The sequence below is a fragment of the Paralichthys olivaceus genome, chromosome 22 (genome assembly GCF_024713975.1).
Source record: "Paralichthys olivaceus isolate ysfri-2021 chromosome 22, ASM2471397v2, whole genome shotgun sequence".
Taxonomy (NCBI): Eukaryota; Metazoa; Chordata; class Actinopteri; order Pleuronectiformes; family Paralichthyidae; genus Paralichthys; species Paralichthys olivaceus.
In genome coordinates this window covers 2,337,156-2,355,135 of record NC_091114.1, presented here as the reverse complement: position 1 = coordinate 2,355,135, position 17,980 = coordinate 2,337,156, and the positions used below count along the sequence as shown (strand labels likewise).

Genomic DNA, 17,980 nt, shown 5'->3' with positions numbered 1-17,980 from the left:
CCACCCCTTCTTACTATACCTGCAGCTGAAAGTGACTCACTGTCTCTTTTGAGGGCCTGAGTCAGTGTTTGTTGTTACAGTTGTCCACCCTCATCTCTAAGAACCTTGATAAGAATTATTGATGCTCATCTGTTTCTTGTTAGAGACACAAATCTGTGTTTGAACACGACAAAACAAATAGATTCAAGATGGCAGTGTGGAATCTGGTACCCTTTGACCCAGTGGGTTGAAACCATAGCAACCACACACACTTAGTGAGAACATTTTGAGGCCTGTGTCACATAGGGAGATTAAATGGTTAGCCAGATCATTTGGGGCTTTAAAAGACAGTTTTAACCAGACAGTATTATATGAAACAAACATGTTTCAAGAAAGTAAAAGTCTCTTCCAGTCAGGTCTGTGCAGTTGTACTCGAAAAATGATAGCAACAGAAACAGTGAATGAATATGAAACTCTCCTGTTGTGTAATATCATCATATCTATCTCTTTTGGTGGGACTTGGACATGAAATGCTTTAATTATTAAGAAAATAAGGTTGACCAATGCTCTGTAAAAGTGTATGTGTGTATGTGTGTGTGTGTGTGTGTGTGATGGTGGGGTGGAGGAAGAGACGAAAAGGGAAAACTTCTTCTACTAGACTGACTGGGTCAAACAACATTATAGAATCTGAACTACAGAACTTTAATTTCGAAGAGTTGTGAACCTCGTTCTGAAGATTGTGTCGGACCTCTAAATAGCTGAAAGTTCAGTGAATCGTTCATGCTTATATACAAGCCACACGGTAACACAGTACAGTAAAACAGCAAATTCAGCTCATTTTGTGAAAAACATTGACTATCTTAATGCAGAAAAAACAATTAGGATGAACTCAAGGTTTTCCAATTTCACTTTGCACAATAGACAATATATAAAAAGCTTAAAAATGATAAAATTGTCATATCCAGTGCTGCATGCAGTCAACTTGCAGTCACAAACTATGGAAAACTCAAAAGCTAATAGAGCCAGATGGTGATAGTACTGATACACTCGTACATTTAACTGAACCCACACTGAACTTTACTTACTTGACTATATTCAAAGAATAGGCCTGAACTTTAACACTCATTGACATAATGCATCCCTAGCCCCTCTCTAAAAGGTAATACCTATGCTCACTTAAATTACATTTGTGTACTTTACTTATTTCTCACTATCCTGTTCATTGAACTCATGTCATGTCAGTTCTATACTCGTTTTGCCCACAGACTGTATAGAAAGAGGTTTTGCCTGAAAGGAGTATAAAACTAAGCTCATGTGAGTAAAGTGAACTTGTGTTCCTGAAGTAAACTGGAGTGAACGCAGCGCGTGGCTTTGCACATGCGCAGTAGAGCAGGACTTTCCAGCCACTGCGGGGACTGAAACTTTTGGAAGAAGAAGCAAGCTTTTTGAGTCTCTAGGTAAGTTATCCAATGTCACTGAGTATTTACATTTGTCAGCTTTGATTTCATTATTCACAACTGAACTTTAGCAGGGCATTTTTCTGTGCATTGTGATCGCTAAATCTCCTGGCGGGCTAATGCGAATGTTAGCTAACGTTAGCCAGGTTAGCTAGCTAAAACGGCCATGCTGAGAGCCTGTGACGTTAGCTACATGCACGAATTTAGTGGCAACATCATATTAGCATCTAGCATTACACATTCAAATCACACGTGCGTGTGTGTACGCGCGTTTAGAGCAGAATTAGAAATAGTAACTGCAATCTCAGAGAGCAATGTCATTCTGAAACACACTCAGAAAGATGGTTTGCTATGGACTTCGTCAAGAAGAGCCTCTTACATGGTAAAAGAATTTAAAATTGTGGAACCTGTTGAGTTTGTTACAGATGAACACAAGCAGTCGGTTGTCTACATATCTGTCCTTAAAATGCTCCAGACTTTGTTAAACAAACAAGCATGTGAATCAGCTGATTATCCAGACCTTCTCATTGAAACGAAAAGAAACCGTGGAAGACCAGCCTTCTGTGAAACTGATGTTGGAACGCTGGCCAGCTCTTTTCAGAAAACAACAGGTAAGCAAACAAGTATATTAAATAAATACATAATAAACATCCACCAAGATATTGTGGCAATTTCTTAACCTGGTACGAAATATTCTGTTTGTGTTCTGTTTTGTCTTTGAAGGTTTTTTCAGAATTCACAAGAGTAGCAAGCAAAGATCTTGAGCAAGACTTTTTTGAGTCCTTGGACCGCCATACCCCACGATTCCTTGAGATCTTCAAACCTAAAAAGGGTAATGTTGGCAGGACACTTGCAGAGATTGTTGCACATGTTGATACAAGGGCAAGCATTTCTTCTTATTACTACTGCGTAAAAGCAGGAAAATGTGCACACACACACACACGCACACACACACACACACTCACACACCTCCTCCTTTTCCAACCCCATCTGACTTTTGTCTTTATGATAGGCAAAGCTAACCAGCTAAACAGCCTCATGATTATTGTACAGACGGTATGTAAGTTTCGCTCTTTTTCTCCCCCACTGGTAGACCAATGATGTCATAGCCAAGTGGACTGCTGTCCTGCGATGCCTGAAGGCTGAAATGGTAAATGGTCTGTATTTATTAAGCAGTTTTCTAGTCTTGATGAACACTCAAAGTGCTTTTCAAGCTGTCTAACACACCGTGGTTTTACATTCTAACAGGATCCAGCTTATGTTACAACTGAACCTGAACATTAAAAAAAGACTAAAGTTCCTTACAGTTCCTGTCTTTATATGTGAGGCCACAACACACAATGATTAATTCCTCACAGTACTATGACAAACCGGCCCCTTCAACCTCAATCAGCTTTCCACTGCTGCATTTCCCATCATGCCCTGTAAAATAGAGGAGGTTCTGTCCTCCGGGGCTCTCAGTACTAGTCAAGCCATGACCCTGAGCACATTCTTCCATTAGCTTCACAGTTGGACTCCAAGAAACCTGCAAACTTCTCGTAAAGTGAGTTGAATGTTGAAAGCAACATTAACAGAGAGAGAGAAAGGGGATTATATCTAATAAATGGTGCTGAGTTCCTGTTTAGCCATCATTCTGGTTATAGAGTATGTGTTAACATAGCCCAGCCCATACCACCCTTACTCAACTGCACAGGCAGTTGTGGAAAAAGTGAGTTGACTGATGTTCGAAGGGTCCTTGTATTATAAGTATTAGTCATTTTTCCCATGCAGTACTTTTGTTGAGGAGCACCCCTCTGTGACACATGCTTCTGACTTTTCACCACTTCCTCCCCCTCTGAGCAGCACATTGAAAAGGAAAAGAAAACATGTGAAAAAAGTATGTGCAGCAGCGAAACCCATTTTCATATCTGCAGCATTCACCTGGTCTACCAAAGAAAAATTTCTCAATACTTGAAAATTAAACTTGACAAGACCGAACTACTTTTCATTCCAGGGAAAGTCGCTCCCACCCATGACCAGACCACACTGATCACTCCTGGGTGTGCCACTCGACAGCCAACTCTCCCTTCCCGCCAACATTATTGCAAAAACCCACTCGTGTAGATACATGCTGCACAACATCCGGAGAATACGTCCCCTTCTCACTCAGAAGGCGGCACAGGTTCTGGTCCAGGCTCTGGTCATCTCACGCCTAGACTACTGCAGCTCCCTCCATGCTGGTCTACACACTACTGCTATCCGACCGCAGCAGCTCATCCAGAGTGCAGCAGCTTGGTCTTCAACTTACCCAAATTCCCTCACACTACTCCGTTCCCTTCACAGTTTACCAGTGGCTGGCCGCATCCGTTTCAAAACACTAGTACTTGCGTACCGTGCTGTGAACGGATCGGGTTCAGTCTACATCCAGGAAATGGTCAAGCCATACTCCCCAGCCTGTCCACTCCGCTCTGCATCTGCCAATCGGCTTACTGCTCCCTCACTGCGAGCAAACCACCAAACAAAATCACAACTTTTTGCTGTCCTGGCTCCTAAATGGTGGAACGAGCTCCCCATTGACACCAGGACAGCAGAAAGTCTTAATATCTTACACCGCAGACTAAAGACACATCTCTTCCGACTACACCTCGGTGAAAATGAGGTCTAAATAACCCCCCCAAAATAAGAAAAAAAGAAGGGATATATATATATATTTCGTTGCACTTTGGCACTTACATTCTAGCACTATATGTGTTTTTCCTTCACTCTCTGTATTACTTCATTTTATGTAGCTGCACGATGCATAATTAAGTCACAACAAGCCTGGACTGAAATTAGTGAAGCAATTTTAATGAATGTTTGACAGATTTATAGGTTTGTATCAATCTGAGTCACATTGTTCTTACATAAGGCTGTTTTAAATATCCGTTTTTTTGTTACATCACATGTAAAGAGGAGTGTTGGCGTCAATCTGCTTCGGTGAGAGGCTGTGGACAGGTTTTGTACCAGTCCTGTCAAGTTCTGCTTATATGATGACAGCCCTATGTTCAGCATGCCCAAAATTCAGTAGCCTTGATCAAAATATTTTGGCTACATGTGTATGGTGCTGGTCATGACTGTTTCATTCCGGTGTAGACATTGACAGTATTTATAGAAAATGAATGTAGTGTTCATTCCAAACAGAGAGTGTTCCATTAATAGAGACCGTATGTGGTTGGAATGCAGGAAGCTGTGGCCTGGTGTTTAGGCTGACTCGTAACAGGAAGTAACTCAGGCCATCAGATTGAAAGTTACACACTGGGGAAAATATGTCATTGTGTGTATGCGTGATGTGTGTGTTCTTCTTTGACACATGTTCTACGATAAACATATTCTGACAACTCTTATTGTGGTCACTGAAGGTCCTAATAAATACAACTTCAGTCTGCATGTGTGATGACAGACAGCCACTCTCAGATACAGATTCAAAGGTTCGAAGGTTTTATTTGTCATCTGCACAACAGATACAGCGTACATGTTGGCAATGAAAATCTTAAATCCCAGGCACCTCAAGCAACTCAGATGTGCATTTGTATAATAGCACAGAGAAAATTTGTTTGATTCTTCCAATATTCATTTCTTCGTGGAGGCCTTAGTGCGGACAACATCCACAACTAATGTCTCTAGAATATACAACTGTATTTTATAGTCTTCTTCAGAGTGTGGGGACTAGACTTTTGAATCAACACCTCTGTGACACAAAGCATCATGTGTGACAAAATTAGCTCCTCATCAACAGACTGAACTGGCTTTGACGTGAGAGATTGACGAACTCTTTGCATACTGCAATCCTCACGTGTCCTTCTGTGATGTTCTTTCCTAATATAAATCACAAGAAACATAAAAACATGACATTATCGCAGAGTAACTGGATGTTAATTATAAATATGTGTTCAAGGTCTGCAGGACTTCAACTGTGTATTTGACTGTGGTGTTAAACACAGATTATGCAAATACAGCAGTTCATCCGGATTAATATTCTTGTTGCTACTTAATTTTTTTTTACTGAGGACAATGAGACAATGAGGACGAGCAGACAGTATCTGCGACTGCTCAGGATTTTTGGGGGGTGATCATTTTAAGTAGTATCGACCGATACCAATTACAGGGTCTATAGCCCTGTTCACGCCTGATTAACATGATTAACACATGTCTTGGGTGATCCAAGTGACCAATTATGATATAATTTCTATTCCATGCTCTATATGCAAATAAACACTGAATAAAATTTAAATGTCAGGGCTTACAGACACTTGAAAGACACCACAGGAGTAGTATGGGTATTTTTTTACATTTGAAGAATGAGTCACAATTAACTTTGATTGTATGGATTAGTTGTAGACAGTGTTTCACAAACTTTACACATTTTGTCTTCACCCAGCATATATGCCTGAATTGTTGGAGGGCAGTTCTCTAGTGGGGTGATATGGTACTGTGAGGTCTTTAAGGTATGTTGGTTCTTGCAGGTGAGGAGGAGAATTTTAAATTCTATTTTTTTTTTTTAATTTTATTTATCGGCCGATTCAGAGCACCCTAAATTTATTTTAAGAAAACATACTACAAGCAATGGAATGTGTAGCAATCAGTAGGTCAGTCATATAGGAGTGAGTTTGTGTGGAAGGCCAGAGGGCAGAGCACACCAGGCCCATGTGGTAGACCAGGAAGAACTCAATAGCAATAGCATTCTCTGTCTGCCCTCCTTAATCTCCCCCTGGAATCCACTGGTCAGATCTCTGATGATCCTTCTTGTCATCAGCACTTGCTCTTTCATACTGTCTTTTGAGAATCTTGATTTCCCTTCTCAGCTGAAAGATCTCTCTCTCCCTCGTGTTTGGATGTTTTCCACATGCCCAACCGGTGTCTCCCCTCTCTGTGCCAATCTGTTCTCTGGCCATGCTGAAGATGATTGTTGTCAGTTTTTTTCTCTTGGTTGTTCCTGTAAGCAAAAAAAGTGTCTTTCACCAATTAATATAATACTTCAATGCACATCTACATTCTTCACCGTAGTTTCAGTTCGGTAAGAAATCTATACTCTATAATCTCGATCGAGTGCCACACGGCGCCGTGGCTTAGTTGGTTAAAGCGCCTGTCTAGTAAACAGGAGATCCTGGGTTCGAATCCCAGCGGTGCCTTTTGTACTGTCACCGAGTTCTTCTTCTACTCTCTGACTACGTCACACTATGTAGCTTTTACAATTCAACACTGACACTACTTCTTCTTTTTATTCTTCTTCTTCTATTCTGTCTGACAATATCATATGGATAATGAGAAATGACATACGGTAAGTATAAATAAATGTATAACTAACTGTCGAAATTAATAAATAAATGTCTTAATTTTATTTCCACATCTATTTATTTCTGTATTTCTGTGTCATATGCAAATGAGTAAGGGCGGTCCTAACTTCAGTCTCATGCAGGATTGGTCACAGGAGTGTGATGATCCAGTTCTGCTACTTCTGCCTTCAGTAGTTGCTGTTTGCAGTGTTGTGTCAGTTCACACTTGAAAACAACGAGTTAATTGTTCATCTTTTATTGAGATGATTTAGTAACAAACACACGATCATGTGTTGAGTTATTAATCCATGGGGTCTGATCATGTCTGCGTGAGAGTTAGTTACAGTGAGAGCAGCTCAGAGAGGAGGAGGAAACAGAAACTCCGGCTCGATACAAACCAACTGCAGCTTCAGCTCTGATCATGAAGCAGCTGATCACTGAGCAGCTTTGACCAGAGAAACTCTGTGTGTCACTGTTTCCACAGGTTAGGACCGCCCTTACTCATTTGCATATGATAGAAATAAATAAATGTGGAAATAAATGAATGTGGAAATAAAATTAAGACATTTATTTACCTATTTCCACATTTATTTAACCTTAAGTCATTGCTGGTCCTCTATACTGACCTTTTCTCGCTTTAACTAATAAAGTCATTAGTTATCAGACCTGATCAGTACATGAAGTAACTCAGTGTTTGATTCCAGAATTTACGAGACTCATTTAAACAAAATGAAAAATGTTGATCTCAGAACAACAGGAGTCAAAACGCTGCGAGCAGGGTTCGAACCTGCGCGGGAAGATCCCATTGGATTTCAAGTCCAACGCCTTAACCACTCGGCCATCGCAGCTTGATGCCTATTCAGCTGTGTTTCCGCCGTTTTTAAAAGTGGGGCTGTACATTTTAAAGTGGATGTCTTATAAACATCTTGCAGTGCATCAACATCCCTATGCATCAGTGTTGAATTGTCCCACAGCAACACGAATGAAGCACGGTGATTCACTTCGGCTGCTGCAATATGGTTAGATAGCAAAACAAACGGTGATAACCCCAGCAGGCCACAAGAGGGCAGCAGTCCCCCATTTGACCAGTGGCGGTGCACCAGTGATGGATGCACACGAATTACAGCCACGGGCACGTTCTCCATCCCATGTCTTTAATTCACATCTTCACTTGTGCAAACAATGTGAGAAGAGAAGGAGGGCCCGCACGCCAGGGGAGAGAAGCCACGGAAACATGCAGAGAAATGGGTCGTCGTATTTTAGAGCTATGTGGCAACTTAAGTTGGTTTGGAATTTTGTATTTTGCCATATGTGTACAGTCCAAAGAATAGGCTACTTAACAGCATCAGCACAATATTCTTTATCTAATGGTTGGAACAGTTTTCTTTGATACACAAGCTGCTGGAACCCTATTGCTTTTGTTCTGATTAAAGGTCCAGCCCTGAGATTTTGGCCCAGTAGTGAGCGGGTGTTGTGAAATCCGTCTTTCGCAGTGATAACTCAGGCGGTTTTAATCCACTTAGCATCCGGAGGCCTCTGGCGCCAGTCCACGACGTCCAAGTCCTGACGCCCTCATCTATGATGAGGCTGACGATTGCACAGTCATCAGAGACAGAAGGGTGCGTTGTGACAGTAGTCCGCCACAACCGTTCCCTGCAGGGCCCCCTGCTGCAGACAGCTTTGTCTTGCACACAGTCCCTGGGTCCTCACATACTAAGGTTGGTTGAACAGGTAGTCCAAGATCCTGCCTGTGGGGTGCTCCTCCACTCCAGTACGTCCCTCAGTCTGCACCTGGAGAAAGTTTTCTAGAAAGAGAATTCAATAATGTTGAAAAATATCTCTCTCCTTTTATCTGAGATTGGATCGGAGAATAGACTTGCAGAATCAGTTACCCGTTTTATCTCACTTCTAAAGACACATCATAATGATCATTACTATTATTATTATCATTAACATTATTGTTCTGATTGACGTGATGATAGATTGCAGGAATGAGTTGCAACTCTTACCTCACATGTGCACCTCAGCTGTTGTGGTAAGCAGGTGTGTGTGTTTTCACATTGTGTCTGCTGAGGTGCTGCTCCCACCTCTCTCTTACCGCTACAATATTCACTGTCTGTAAGTTGAAATGAATTCTGCAGGACTGTGTGTGTTCACCATAAGGAGCTGAACTTACCTGCCGGCAGACAAGATGGCACACCTCTGTGCAACAGCTAAATCAGTAGGTGCATGCACAACAGACATCCCTTGACAGGAAATTATTCAATCCAAGCAGCAGAAGTTGTTCTTCTGTGGTTTTCTCCCATGTGAAGTTTTTATTCTTTAAGAGTGCAAACTTTTAATTAATTAAAATTCTTTACAACAAACTTAACTTTAGACTGTCAACATACAAAGTCAACAAAGTGTTAAAAAAGAAGGATAGTCATGTATACTCATTTATATCAATGCCACTGTATATCTTGTTGGATCACCTGAAATACATGTTTAAAAAGTGGTGGGATGTATATTATTGTGCCCGTCTTCCTGTGGCTGAGGGGGTAGAGCGGTTGGCGGTTAGATCCCAGTCTTCCCCACCTGCATGCTAAAGATGCTGAACCTGAAAGAAAAAGTGTTGCCCAGAGATGCACTGTATGGGTGAATGGCAATAACTTGTACTGTAAAGTGCTTTGAGTGGTCATCAAAACTAGAAAAGCACTGTATAAATACAGACTATTTAGAATTTCTGACTATTGGTTGTGGACTCTGTGTATCAGTACAGTTTAGAAAGATTAAATGGTTTGTGAGTACTAGCTTAACAAGCTACCATGCTGCCTAATGATACAGGCATGCTAATGCTACTGATGTGCTGCAAATAATGGTGTATATTAAATATTTGCCACCTTATATCTTATCCCATGACAGGCGTCATTCTCTTTTTCCTTCCTTGCATCGCCTTTGCATGGAGGCAAGAGCTGCGCAGAATTTGCCCTCGGGGAGAATCCTCTTTGTCCATGTTAGGTCTGTGTTCCTTAGGGGTGGCACTGGAAAGGAACAGGTCTGCCTCCGAGAGATTAGCTTGGCGGGCTAGTGTCCTGTGAAGGATGCTTGCTGTGAAGCGAATACAGTGAGGGCTCGCCCAAGACATGCAGAGCAGACCTGTTGTGCGTCCTTACTTGAAATCTTTTTTCCACAGGTGCACAGGCGAGGGGCATCACCTTGCTCCGAGTTGGAAGGAAGCTTGGTTAAGTTAAGTTAATGTGCTAGCTTGCAAAATAAAACCGTACCTATGGTGAGAGCAGTAAGAAGCTTGCCTCTGAAGCAGTGAAGATGTGTTTGAAAGATGAGTGATGCTGCCACAGGCGTATTTAAGGTGCAGGACCCTGATGCAGACGTCACGACTGCCTTCCACTCAGAGCTGGCGTATTGGTACAAGCGCTTCTGTGACTTTGCAATCGTGAACAATTGAAACAAATGTAAAGACAGAAAATTCCTGATACAGAAGGGATTAAACGAGTGCAGTCTACCCTCTGCCAGCAATTGAAGCTGACACTTAACTATGTATGATGTGTGTGTGGTAAGATCAGGTCAAGTTGTGTTTTTTTGATCAGCTTGAATAATTTATGCCAGATAATGTTCCAGAACTGCTGATTGAGTCTCATTCTTTAAAATTCTTTTGCGCAGGTCATTTTACAGAGTAAACATTTATTTCAATAGGGTGATGATTTGTTGTATTACCTTGTCAAGCAGTGGCCTTCAGCCAAAAGTTCAAGCTAATTCAAACTTTTGGCACAGCTCTATATGTAGCATAGATGAATCTCAACACACCACATTGAACAACAATAGAGGATAATGCATGGCTCTTTTAAATTTGAAAAGTTCATAGTTACAACTGTGAGGCATACATTTAGGTAAAATCCACCCAAGAGATATGATATATAGTGTATTTTTATGTAGCGCTTTTCTAGTCTTGATGACCACTCAAAGTGCTTTATATTTCAAGTTTCTTGCCATTCACCTTCACACAGATAGGTTCATATAGTGCATCTATTTGCAGCACTTTCTCTATGACACAATACATATGCAAAAAATAATAATAATTATTATTATTTCGTGATAATTATCATAAGACCTTTTGCAATGAGTATACACCCCATATTGTGTCTACAGAAACATTACCTTATCAACCATAGAGTGATGGAAAGGGGAAAAAGTAATTACGCAACAGAAATGGTGGTGGGGGGGGGGTCATTCCCTGCTGCTAAAGCAATTAGATAATAGGTCTGGATCAGCAGTGTACAGCCAGCTCTGCACCATTAGAGATTAGCTTGAGAAAGCTGTTTTACTGCCTGCTGGATGACTTGTGTATGTATTTCATCTATGCACCAGTCTAACCCTATAGATCCTAAAGAAATACCTCTAAATTTAAGCAGACACATTTACACAAATTTGTGCTGTGTGAAAGGGTGAATGTGAGGTGAAGTCTAGTTGCTAAGACTAAATATGCACTATATGAATGTAATAACATTACCATAGATCCATCTCTATTGTTCATTTACATACAAAAATAGAAATTAACTGCCAGTTTTGAGATACATTCTGTAAACATGCTTATTTTATTGTTATATTTCATTTATTTTGTCACTAAATGCACCTTTCACTGGTAGCTGCTGTAATTTTGCCATGCTTCATTGTGTGATGACATTAAAGGCATTCTATTCTATTCTATATTTTATACCCCTCATCCATGTTACCCAGGTGACTAAGCCATGGTTGATCCCACCTAGACATGTGTGCCAGCAGCATTAGCTCACAAGTTACTCTTCCTTTTCCACAATCATCTCTTCCTGCAGCCTCCCATGTAATCCTTGTAGGCAGTGGTGGATCTAGCTTGTATGGCACCCTGGGGAAACTAATAACAACTACAACAGCAACCATGAATACCAAAAATGATCTATAATCTTAATAACCACAATTGTCAGAAATGAAGTATGAAGAATAGAAACAATTCTAGGGTTGGGCCTTGGGCATCATTATTGGGCACCATAATTAGCAAACTAATTTACTCTAGCATAATTCACTAATTCAGTCTCATGAAAAATGTTAACTATCATTTAAGACTCTGATTAATAATTTGTTTAAGAAAAACAATATCTGCTCCAACAAATGAAACTATATACCTGTCTGAGTGTGTGTACGTATATATAGTTATGAGCCAATTTTTGTTCAATACCATCATTGTGAGGACATTTTGACGTTATAAGGACATTTTGGCTGGTCCTCATATATTAAATTGGCTTTTTCAGGGTTAAGACTTGGTTTTAGGATTAGGGTTAGAATTAGGGTTAGGTTAGGGTTAGTCATTTAGTTTTGATGGTTCGGGTTAGGGTAAGGGGCTAGGGTAGGAATTATGTCAATGAGTGCCACTAAAACTATAGAGAGAAATGCATTTGAGTGTATGTAAGTGTGTGTGTGTGTGCACAAAGATGTCAAGAAAATGTGTGGTGATAATAGCCAACGACGATGTGGATGTGATGTAGGGGGACTAGTGCTGGCGATTCATAGTAAATAAAGAGTTTTGCGGCAGATAATGTGTTATTTAGAGGCTGTATTGTGGATGCCCCAATCACTTACTCTGTATGGATATATGCCAATCACGTGTGGATCTAAAAGCGTCCGAAAGACTCCAGGTTACTCCAAACCTTTATGGGTGAGTAGATCTACATACCATATGCTGGGAATAAGGTCCAGTTTGAAAAAAAACAAACTTCTCCTTTAATCTGTCCATAATTGCCTATGATTAACGATGTCTGCACCGTGGTATATGCTAAACCATCATATAGGATGAATGTGTCTTATCCTGAGTGTGTCAATATCTATAGATGTAGTATAATTATTTCCATGTACTTCATGTGAGTTAGAGCGGAACTGGGACTGTTGGATAGATAAGCTACTGATTGGAGGACTGTCCCACAGTTAGCTCACATGTAGCAACAGGGTGATGCTCATGTACATGTTTCTTTGTTGCAGAAAAATAAAGCCTGAACCCCTGTGATAACTCATGCACGCCTGGAAGTGTACTTTGTCTCCGCCTGTGCAACAAACTTACTCCTGATACAGTTTTCCCTGAACGTGTAACTGCATTCCAACTTTTTTACAGTGTGAGTCTGGTGAGGCGCTGTCTTTAGATTTTTGCTCAATCATTCCTGGCTTCTTAAATGTTCTTTTCAGTTTCTGTGATTGTATGTACACAGAACTGCAGTCTCATGCCCTTTTATGGGCATCGGCTGGGCATTTACCTACGCTAATTAGGAAAAACTGAGATGCGAACAATTCTGCAGTTTAAGAACGCATCATAAATCTGATGTAGAGTTTTTAAGAAAACGTCTTATGAACAAATTTAAGAAGATATTGGTGAATGAGGACCATTGTCCCTATGCAGGTACAAAAAAGGACCCCAGTATACAAATACTCAAATAGAAAAGGGACAAATTACAATATACCTCAGCCAAGTTAAAAGCGATCATTGTTTGAGATATGAGATATGTAGGGCTCTCCCTTGTTGCAAGCAGTAGGCTATTCTGCCATTCCATTTGGCACTACCCACTTGGTTAGGTTGCCTTTTTTCCCAGAAAGCTCTGAGCACAAACTCCTCCCAGTTGCAGATGTCACTCTGCTAGTTCCTACATCGCTAACTTCACAACAGTTGAGGAAATATGTTGAAAAATGGCTATAGATATATAGATAAGCTGTATAGATATGAGATGAGACGATTGTTCTACAGCAGTGTAGATGACGGTGAACAGTGTCTGCACTTTTAGGATAGACTGTATTGATTACGTAATGTGCAACCATGCAGTGCTGCTGCAGTGAGTCCTTAATTCTCTTAAAGCTGTTTGCCATTATGCTGAGACAGACACTGTAATGGAGAGAGAGACAGGGTGGGGGAGAAAGGGGGAGATGGACAGAATAAGATTAATTCAACAGGGGAGGAGCAACTGGCTGTGTGTGAGTGTGTGCGGTTCAGATATTACTCATGCTGTGGGGACCTAAATTTGTTGATGCATTCACATTACTTCCTTATTACTCTTCCTTATGGGGACAAAAAACATCCCCATAACGTATATAATTCGATTTTAGGAAGAAGACATTTTCTAAGGTTAGAGTCAGGTTTGTTTGGAAGTCATGGAGGCACGACAACAGTACGTTAATCACAAAAGACTGAAATTGCTGATCACTTTTGTTGAGTAGGTAAAGCCAAAAAATGATCAGAATTGCGCACTTTGCAATGGGTTGTGAAGCATTTAAATGCCATCTGATGTGTATTTGTTGATGACGACTTGACACTGTGCGGCAGCCACACATTCAGGGAAGAGTATGAGAAGTCATTGGCAGTTTGGTAGGAACAGTAATATATAAAACAAGAGCTACAAAACATACAATAAAACAAACGAGAACAAATTAAGGAAAGGCCAACAGACAACCTCGGGAAAGCCTTGAAAATGAAAGCCTTTTTAACCAACTTCCTCAGATACAAAGGGGACAATAAAGAATGTCTGATCAGGGCTTCTTTGTAAGTAATTTTGTGCATAAGAAACAAGACATTGTTTTAAATAGTGAGGAAAAAATGCATTTGAAAATATATTGAATAATATGTCGTATGTCTGAAGGGAGTGTGTGCGAAAAACCGTGGCAATCGGGGGTTGTCCCTACCTAGTGCTGCAGTGTTATACTGAAGTACCCCCCAAATAAATAAATAAAATAATAACATCAATAGAGTTTATCCGTATAAAAACCTGCTGAATTCATATTAATAAGTTAAGTTAAAACACAGCATTGAATCATAATCTGCGGAAAGAACTTCTCTCCTTTCTGCAGGATTGTGTTTGTGTGTGTGTGTGTGTTTCTGTTTCTGTAGCTATTGACACAAACTGACCATCACATTTATTTCGGTATTAATCGATGATGTTGGATCAAGAATTCAGATGGTTCAAGTCACTTTGATCCTGATGTCCTGGCTGTGCACAACACGTTACATCTTGTGATATGTGTAGCAGTTGAACCGGGTGCATGCAAAACAAAATTTCAATTTGTTTAAATACGTGTTTCACAACAAAGTGGACATATAAGCTTTAAAAAGACATTTATAAGTGACAATTTTTTTTTTTCCAGAGGCCCCCAAAATTTAGTTTTTTGAAAATGTTGAGGTTCAAGGGGGGTCTCAAGTGTCAGTCACCATATTTCACACCTAGTGCACAAAGAAAGATCAACTGAGTATACATCTGCAGAGTCTGTTAAATATAATACTGAGGGGATGAAGAATAATGAGAAAATAATAAAGAAATAAAGAAAAAATAATGCATGAAGCGATAGAGAATAACAACACTTAAAATTACTTTTTTCAAGACATGATCAATCTGTGGTTTAAATGTAAATTCAAAATCCAATTAAATATTTTATGTACTTTTTGAAGCAATCTTCCATCATTACAAGTCAAAACTAAGTAGTTGGATTTGCGGTTGAGATTCTACCTCACAACAAGAAGCATTGAATCACATCTTGTTCTATTGAACAGTAGTTTGCTGAGACTCTAAAAGACCCGCTGACATGGAATTTGCTTTCAGTGGAATCAACCCTTTAGAATTTAGTGACATTGTGGCTCTAATAACTGAATAGTCACAATGTTGTGTGTTGTGTCAAACAAATGAGTGAAAAAGAAGTCCCTGCACATAGTCATCTATTGGAGACCATCAGTGTACTGACTCTAATTTGGGGAGGCTTTATTGGCAGCGACACAAATGACAGGTGCCGTCTGATTTTATGCCTCATGAGGGGGAGACAAAATATTTGTCCTTCCCTACTCTTGTAACAGATCCCCTACAAATGTTTGACAGCTGTGTGTGTGTGTGTGTGTGTGTGTGTGTTTTAATGTACCCTGAGGAGAGGAGGGAGGTGGGACAGGTCAGAGTCAAGGCACTTAGGATGATTAAAATCTCTCTCTACTGCAATACCTCCTCCTTCTCCTTATGTCCCTTTTACTTTCCTCTTTACATTCCCTCTACTCTCCCCTCCCCCTCTACTTGTCATAGACTGCTGCAGTACACCAACCTTGTTAACCAAAGGCACGAGGAGAATAAGAATTCTCCTGTATTGCTCACATGAAAGAAACATATCAAGACTTCTTGTCTTGTAATTTAATGCTAAAGACAATAAGAATTCTTATTTCTTCACTGTGAATCTTGCTTTTTTGTCAAAAATGGATCAATGTACCTGAAGAATACAATTAGTTGTCGAGTTATTAGATACACCCACCTGAAATAAATGCAGTCTACTACAGTCCTGCAATACAGTTGCCTTCTTGTAGATTTATTTAACATTATGTAATGTTTAGTTTTCACAAAAATAGTTCCAGATAGCTATGGATCATTTTTGTGGTGTTCTTGTATTGTAATCGCTTGAGAAACAAAAATCTCTGCACTCTCAAACTTTGCTTTGTCAACTTTGTCGACTGCATTACAGTAAAATACCTTAGATTGTATTGCATTCTGGGTAATTGCTGTCATTTTACAGGAGATTTTAGGCTTGGTGTGGTACAATATGCCATGTCAATGATGCAGGATGGCTGAAAAAAGTGACATCATACAGACCACCACTCTGTAGCAAAGTTACCTAGCTTAAGTTTCTATCTCCTCCCAGACAGATCCATTATGCCTCCATGCCGGAAATAGCCAGTGGTTCGAGGCATATTGTTTTTGGGTTGTCCGTCCGTTCGTCCATCCCATTCTGAACGCAATATCTCAAGAATACCTTTAGGGAATTTCTACAAATTCAGTACAAATATTCACTTTGACTTAATGATGAACTGATTAGATTTGGTGGTAAAAGTACAAGGTTACTGTGATCTCAAAAAGCCTTGTGACTGTACTATCTATATATGGAACAAATCACATTTGCCACAAACATTCACTTGAACTTGGATTTTATTTTGCAGCTTGATGGAATGTCTTCAAATTTGGTACAAGCATTCACTTGGACTCAAAGATGAACTCATTTGATTTTTTGTGCTGGGGGGTCAAAGGTCAAGGTCACAGTGACCTCATGTCCCTGTGAATGTGATGTATTAGGACTGCACGTAGGAAATGTAATAACATCATCTAATTCAATTTACTTGGACTCACTAATTAACTGTGTAGATTTTGGTGGTCAAAGTCATGGTGGCCACTCTTGTATGTGATATCTCAGGACTGCTTGACTGCTTGATCAGCTGCTACTTGGACTAAAACATAAAGTGATAACATTTCAGTGGTCAAAGGTCACAGTAAGGTGGACACGTGATGGACAGAATTCACTGTTGATGTAGTTTACACCGTAGGAGTTCTCTGTAATCAGAAAAAGTTTGTAAATAAACGCACAACGAGAGGTGCAGCAAACGAGAAATGAGAAATTTCCTGACTATTCCATCCCATTGTCTCCTACAGTGGTGACCTTTACTTAGTCCATTTACTCTCACCCTCTGAGATCTACATCTTAAAAAATGTACAATCCAACTTACAATGTACATCAAGGTTAAAATAAGTAAGCTATTTCCAGGCTCAAACATGGGGCTGGGTGGTTTTTAAATGAGATGAAAAGTCTACAAACAAAAGCCTAGCATGTGTGTCAGGACCTTCTGGGTGATTGTGCAAAAAGTTGAGTAATGCAATCGGTACGTCCTGTACAACCATCCCAGCCCTATATGCAAACTGTATCGGGTCCAGATCCTCACCCACCCTTTCCAGCAGTTCCCTCTTGACCAGCCTTTCAAATGACTTAATAACCAATGATGTCAGTGTCATTTAGTTCCTTAGGTTTTTCTGTTTATAGCCACTGGAACAACAATGGACTCCTTCGATAACTTTTGTACCCTAATCAACTCCAGAGACATCCTAAATATATGGTAAATGGTAAGTGGTCTGTATCTATATAGCGTTTTTCTAGTCGTCATGACAACTCAAAGCACTTTACAGTCTAGCTTTACATTCACACAGTGCATCTATGTGCAGCATTTTTCTCTATGAGAACAGGCAATTTGGGGTTAAGTGCCTTGCCCAAGGACACTTCAGCATTCGGAATGGGGAAGACTGGGATGGAACCGCCAACCTTCTGGTTAGAGGATGCCCGGCTCTATCATGAATCAGTAACACACTGCTGGCACAGCCGTCAGGGGAAATTTGGGGTTCAATATCCTGCCCAAGAACAATTCGACATGCGGAATGGGGGACCATTCTGAGCCACAGC

General features: G+C 40.3%; 1 long non-coding RNA gene and 2 other non-coding genes across 5 annotated transcripts; 2 read left to right on the top strand and 1 right to left on the bottom strand.

Annotated features, from left to right (window-relative positions):
• Positions 1-1,299: 1,299 nt before the first annotated feature.
• LOC109637634 (uncharacterized) lies at positions 1,300-5,936 on the top strand. 3 transcript variants are annotated; one of them, XR_011240008.1, is made up of 5 exons: positions 1,300-1,436; positions 1,943-2,047; positions 2,160-2,268; positions 2,530-2,586; positions 3,430-5,936. It is a non-coding gene; the product is annotated as an uncharacterized lncRNA (long non-coding RNA). The 3 variants fall into 3 exon arrangements; XR_011240007.1 differs by having other exon boundaries at positions 1,324-1,436; positions 1,912-2,047; XR_002203284.2 differs by lacking the exon at positions 1,300-1,436 and having other exon boundaries at positions 1,452-2,047.
• Positions 5,937-6,509: 573 nt separating this feature from the next.
• Positions 6,510-6,583, top strand: trnat-agu (transfer RNA threonine (anticodon AGU)). The gene has a single exon. It is a non-coding gene; the product is annotated as a tRNA-Thr (tRNA).
• Positions 6,584-7,493: 910 nt separating this feature from the next.
• Positions 7,494-7,575, bottom strand: trnas-uga (transfer RNA serine (anticodon UGA)). The gene has a single exon. It is a non-coding gene; the product is annotated as a tRNA-Ser (tRNA).
• Between the last annotated feature and the right edge of the window lie 10,405 nt (positions 7,576-17,980).